Below are 5,979 nucleotides of genomic sequence, written 5' to 3' on the forward strand. Positions count from 1 at the left end.
ATATGTTTATTTTAGCATTAGGAAATCAAAATAAACAGAAAATATAAAAAGTAGTAATAATAACAAGAATAATAAAATTGTTTCTAATATGTTAGCTATAAAAAGAACCTAAACTTAAATGAATATTTATTTATAAAATATAGATTTAGATAAGTGAAATATATATAAATAGGAAGTAAATGTCTAGGTAAGATATAATTATGGTGATAGATTTAGCTAAGGCAAAAAATATAAAAAAATATAAAATGTTTAGTAAAAAATTAAAAATTAAAATAAAATAAAAAGAGTCTTAAATAGAAAATAAAAAATAGATCTAGTCATAAAAAAAATAGAATAGATTTTTATAAATGAAAAGGAAATAGAAAAGAAAGAAAGTACACATATTTAATCATAAATAAAATAAGTTAGGTATGAACTAGAGTGAGATTTTTGGTTAGATGAATTTATATATATATAGGCCTACATAGAAAATGAAAGAATATGACCTAATGTCAAGACCCGGAACTCCCATCAAGCCCGTGACAACCGGTGTGAAGCCTCGATAGACATTCTTCCCCCGAACGCCTTTCGAGACCTCGCAAGGCTTTTGTACCAGTTTTTCCATTCCTCTCTCTTTTTTCTTTTTTTGATTAATAAAATAAACTAAAAATATTAATTAAAATAATCTATTTTAATGTAAAACAATATATATATATATGTATATTTTTGAAACATCAAAAAATTAATTTTTTGTACATAAAAACAAAATAAATTTATACATACTGTAATATAGAAAACTGGAGTATGCAATTTAAATTACAATGACACGTGGGCCCCCAAAAAACTGAGAAGATTTAAGTCTATAACCTTGCTTTCTAGGATGCAACTCCGAAATTTACTTCTCGATGCAATTGACAGTTTACTACCTATTCTGAGCCTGAAAAATGTATAGGAAGAAGGGGTGAGATTATAAAATCCCAGTGAGTAGACAAACATCATCAAAATAATCTAAAGCCGAGTAATAGGAGACAATTAAAATAATTCATCTCAACCCATATAAATAATTGGATTTCATCTAATTACTCAACATGGCTTATGCACTTTTCAAAAACTTGGCCCTTGCCAAAAATCCATTCTCGGGGATACCTCGCGAAAGCATCTTACCGAGACCGCCAAGGCTGTTTATTGTCACACACACAAACACATTTCACCTCTGACAACACAGCCGTTCCTTGGCGTTGGCTGAGTCCCAATTTCACGTGGTGGCCAGCGTGAAGTGTACTCAAATCCTACCTCGGGAGTTATCCTACGCGCCTCTCCAATCGAGGTAAGCTCAATAATTGGGAACCGTGCCCCTCTAATTAGGCTAGCCCACGGAACCCCCGTCACTGCAGTGCCCACTTTATAATCCACCAACCAATAAAATCACAATAGTATGACATGGCTCACTTAACACATTCAAGGCAAATCAAAGCAGTTCACATATTCTTTAAATCATAAAAATAACCAGTCATACCCACATTTATCATAAGCCATTTAATGTAAAATCATGGATAAACAACACAATCATAGTATAGGTCTCCAATTACTCTATTTTTGAAATCATTATTAAATTTTCAAAAATTTTATAAAATTATTTTATAAAATCTCATTTTCCCATAAAACACAATAATTTTCCAATTAAACCATTTTTCCATAAAATCACACAATTAAATAAATCTACTCTAGATAATTAAGACGATAGTAAGTTTACTCACTGTAATAGGAGTAGATATACTCCTATTCTCGGTCCTCGGGTGTAGTCTTTTACCCGTATCAGATAGCTCACCACCTATCCACAATACATGACACAAAAAATTCAATAATTTGTGTCAAATCAATATATATTATTTCAGGCTCTTATCCATGCGTATGCACTAGATAGGGTGTGAAATGTTTGGACAATCGCTTAATCACAGTGTCCGACCTAACTCGCCTATACACGGTGTAAATTTCTAAAATCTCCAATTCAACTCCAATTCCATCCATTTCAATTTCAATTATCCAATTATATCCACAATACCTCAATGACTGTGAATGTGGTCCAATTTATCAGTTCGGACCACAAATTACGCTTTTACCCCTAGTGGGTAAAAATTTCAATTTTTTTGCACCAAAAATTCCCATTTAATTTCCAACCTCATAATTCATCATTTTTCCATCTAATTCTCTTAAAATAAAGTCAACCTCATCCTCACACACCATTGGCTAGATTCGGCCTAGAGAAATTCATGGAGAAAATGAATATTTTTCTTGTTGTTTTACTCATAAACATGCTAAACTAACACTAAACACTAACATAGTTCAAAATCAAATTAATCTAACAACTTTCTCTCTCTAAACCCATATGATCAGATTTGAATCCATCATCAAAACACATAATTTAACCATGGAAAATAAGGAGAAATGCATGGAAAGGATAAATCTTAAGCTAAGCTTGAAAAATCATACCTTTAAACACTTGATTCCTTGAAAAATCACACTTTTTCTTTGAATTTTCTCACTCTAGGGTTTGTTCTTATTTCTCTCTCTCTCCTGCTGGTTTTAGCTGACCCTCCAAATGAAGAATTCTGGAATTTTCAAGCCTTTTAATAGGCTTAATAAAATATTATTATTTTATTTACCTTTTGAATATTTTATTATTTTATTTTTTTCTGGCCATCTTTTTGACTTCTTTTTCTACCACTCAATCCTCTTCACTTATCTATGTCTTCCATGAAATTTCTAGACTTTTCCAAAGTTTTGGTGGAGTAAATTTTTAAAAATTACACTTTTATCCCCGTAAAGTGAAAAATTACATTTTTGCCCCAAAAACTGAAAAATTGCCCATAGACATATTTTTCATCCCTTATACTCATACCATTCTCCAATTTGTCAAATGTGATTTAAATTCTCTCAAAATCTCAAAATTTATCCGCGAGTGAAAAAATTACGATTTTGTCCCTATATAGTGAAAATTTCGATTTGACTCCGAATTGATCCTCGAACTCCGAATTACCATTTTGAGTCATCCCTGAACTGTGAAACTCTTAATTTCACCTTAAAATTCCTATTTGAATTAGTTCGAGGCTTAATCGACTCAATGATACCATTAGGGGCAATATCATCATTTAACGATTTCTCGAACTTCCTAAATATACAAACATTCTATCGAGCATGTAAATGATGTTATAATTATTTCAAAAAACAAGGTTTGACACCTAATCATAATATAAAAACAGAAGGGTCATTCCGGGATTGGCCGATGATGGAATGTTCTTTCGGAACACAAGAAGTCGCAATTTTGAATGAATTTCCTTAGGTTAGGGATTTTGATTAAAACCCCACCAGTACGATGGGAGGGTTTTAATTTTGAAGTCTGATGTTTCTAATTTTAAATAAATAAAAATTATATATACTTAATTACCAATTAGTCAAAATATATGAACAAAAAGAAATAAGGAAGTGATGATAACAAAAAATGTGATAATAATAATAATGAATACAAAAAAGATTGGATAAACTATATATATATGAAGTTATAAAAGAATATAGGATTATATAAAACAATGAAATTCATGATTGTAAATAATTAAAAAATCAAAATTTTTAAAAAATAATAATAAATTCACCATAGTGATGAATATGGCTTAAATATAAAGGCGAATATCTATACATATAATCACAAAAAAAAAAAATTATAAGAAGGTAAAAGAAAATCATAGTTAGCCAAAAAGAAGATAGGTTAGGTTAATAAAAAATGGGAAAGAAGTTTGGTAAAAAAATATACATAAATAATAATTATTATGAAATAAAATATTTGGTTAAAAATATGATTTTTAGGGAAGTTTATAAAGTAAAATAAATAAGTATTTACACAGCAAAAATACATAATGAAATAAAAATGGTTATATAAGAACAATAAGTAAATATAAAATATTTGTTCATGATATATATGTATACAAAGAAAAGTAGTAAAATTTTTAAAGAAAAAAAAACAAATATTAGAATTTATGAGTCCATCACGCATCATTATTGTATCGTTAAATGTCATGGCATGTAGATATTTTATATACACGAGTGTAAGCTCCAATGATGAGATTTTTCGAGAGAACATGAAAAACCGAGTTTCTTCAAAAATTCCCTAATTGAAAAGATATCTCTCAATCCCACCAGTATGTTGGGAGGGCTCAGAGAAATATCTTTAACAAAAAGCTTTCGCTCATAATGGGTTTGCATTCATGAAAAATATTTTTTTAAACGCAAACGACTACCGTGATGATGAGATTTATTCATTAAACTTGCGAATGTGAGTTTTTCGGATAATTCCCTAAATGAGAGAATATCTTCAGGTGCCACCAGTATGATAGGCGAATTTGGAAAATATCCTTAATAAAAGGTTTTCGTTTGGAATTATTCGATTTTTCTCTACCATGCATTTCATGATTGCATCATGTGTACACCAAACTCGTAAAACTGAATAAAATATTTTAATTTGTAAATAAAGTAAAAGATAAACTAAATAGATAAAGATTGGGGAAACATAAGAATGAAATAAAAAAGTTAAGTTTAATAAGATAACATATGATTAAGTGGTACTGTTCGTAGAACGGGCGTCACGGGAGTGCTAATCCTTCTTCGTGTGTAACCGTACTCCCGAATCCAACTCTAAACAAAATATATAAACTAGTAGGTTGTTCTTTAGATGGATCTAAAGTCGATTTAGAACTCCATCAAATTTAACAAATTTAATAGGCGGCCAATTGCACCTAGATAAAAAAAAGATTGGTGGTGACTCTCTAGTTTTTTTCCGCGTCTAATGGTCAGGTTCCCAAACCTGTACGTTACGATAGTCTGTCTTCTGTTCTGATTGTTCTGTCACCTTCAGTTGGCTACCTTTGTAGGGTTCGACCGTCCCTTCGGTTTTTCCAGTGAATTTTGTATGCTGGTTTTACTGGTGGATCTGTACAGGGTTCTTTGATTTTTTTTTTCTCTTGCTCTGTTCCTTTGTGCCCGGTCCTATGTTTTGGTTTGCTATGTTGCTGTTCTTGTTCTTTGTTTTCTGGAGGGGTTCATTGAGTACAAGAATGTCCTCGTAAGTCCCATCCTCTTGCCATAACTCTTTCTGGAAAGCCAACATGGGTCGTTTGAGGAGCATTTGAGAGAGAATTAGACAAAATACTTATGCGTTGAGAATACGGTCACTAGTTAATAAAGATAAAGGCCATGCTGTCCAACTACTATAAAGTAAAAGCAGTTGAGTAGTGGAGATAGAGATATCCATAATAACGTGAGTTATCTCCAGATTTAAAAAAAAAATAGCTTTGCTAATAATCATTTTTAGTAATTGTATGTTCGATTTGTCCCCATTCATTTCTTTGTAAGAGAGTCTCCAAAAGAAGAAATTAAAAAGGTGCAATACCACAGTAGACCTTCATTTTCTTATATTCCTAAGTTTCTTTTAACGTAGAGGGGAAAAGAAATAAATGCACAAAAATAATTAAAAAAATGAAAAAAAATAAAGGGATCAATAATTCAAAAGTGCATCAATGGCTCCTAGTCTCATTTACGTAGAAGGATAAGAACAAAATGAAAGGTGTGAACTTAATTTGCCTTTTGAATAATGATAAATTTTGTTTAAGAAAAATTTATATTTCGTTAAAGCAATTCAAAAGAAATTCGGTGATCTTTTCTCTATTTTCAACTTGTCTATAAAGATTCAATATCTTGAAATCTTACAAAGAAGACATTATTATGATTAATATCACAAACACGAAGCTAATTTTACATTAATCAGAATTTCTTTTAACAGAGAATACCTCATGAACATTATTATGATTATGATCACAAACACGAATCCCTATTTTTTTTCTTCCTCATTCAATTCTTTGTGAAAGAGTCTGGAAAAGAAGAAAAAGGAGCAATACCTCAGTAAACATTAATATTTTTGTTCTAAAGTACTTTTAACTGAGAGGGAAAGTG

General features: G+C 30.5%; 1 long non-coding RNA gene across 1 annotated transcript; it reads right to left on the reverse strand.

Annotated features, from left to right (window-relative positions):
• Positions 1,347-2,511, reverse strand: LOC108662914. The gene is made up of 3 exons (XR_001928774.1): positions 2,470-2,511; positions 1,737-1,810; positions 1,347-1,379 (listed from the first exon to the last, which is right to left on the reverse strand). It is a non-coding gene; the product is annotated as an uncharacterized LOC108662914 (long non-coding RNA).

The sequence above is a fragment of the Theobroma cacao genome, chromosome 7 (genome assembly GCF_000208745.1).
Source record: "Theobroma cacao cultivar B97-61/B2 chromosome 7, Criollo_cocoa_genome_V2, whole genome shotgun sequence".
NCBI classification, from domain to species: domain Eukaryota; kingdom Viridiplantae; phylum Streptophyta; class Magnoliopsida; order Malvales; family Malvaceae; genus Theobroma; species Theobroma cacao.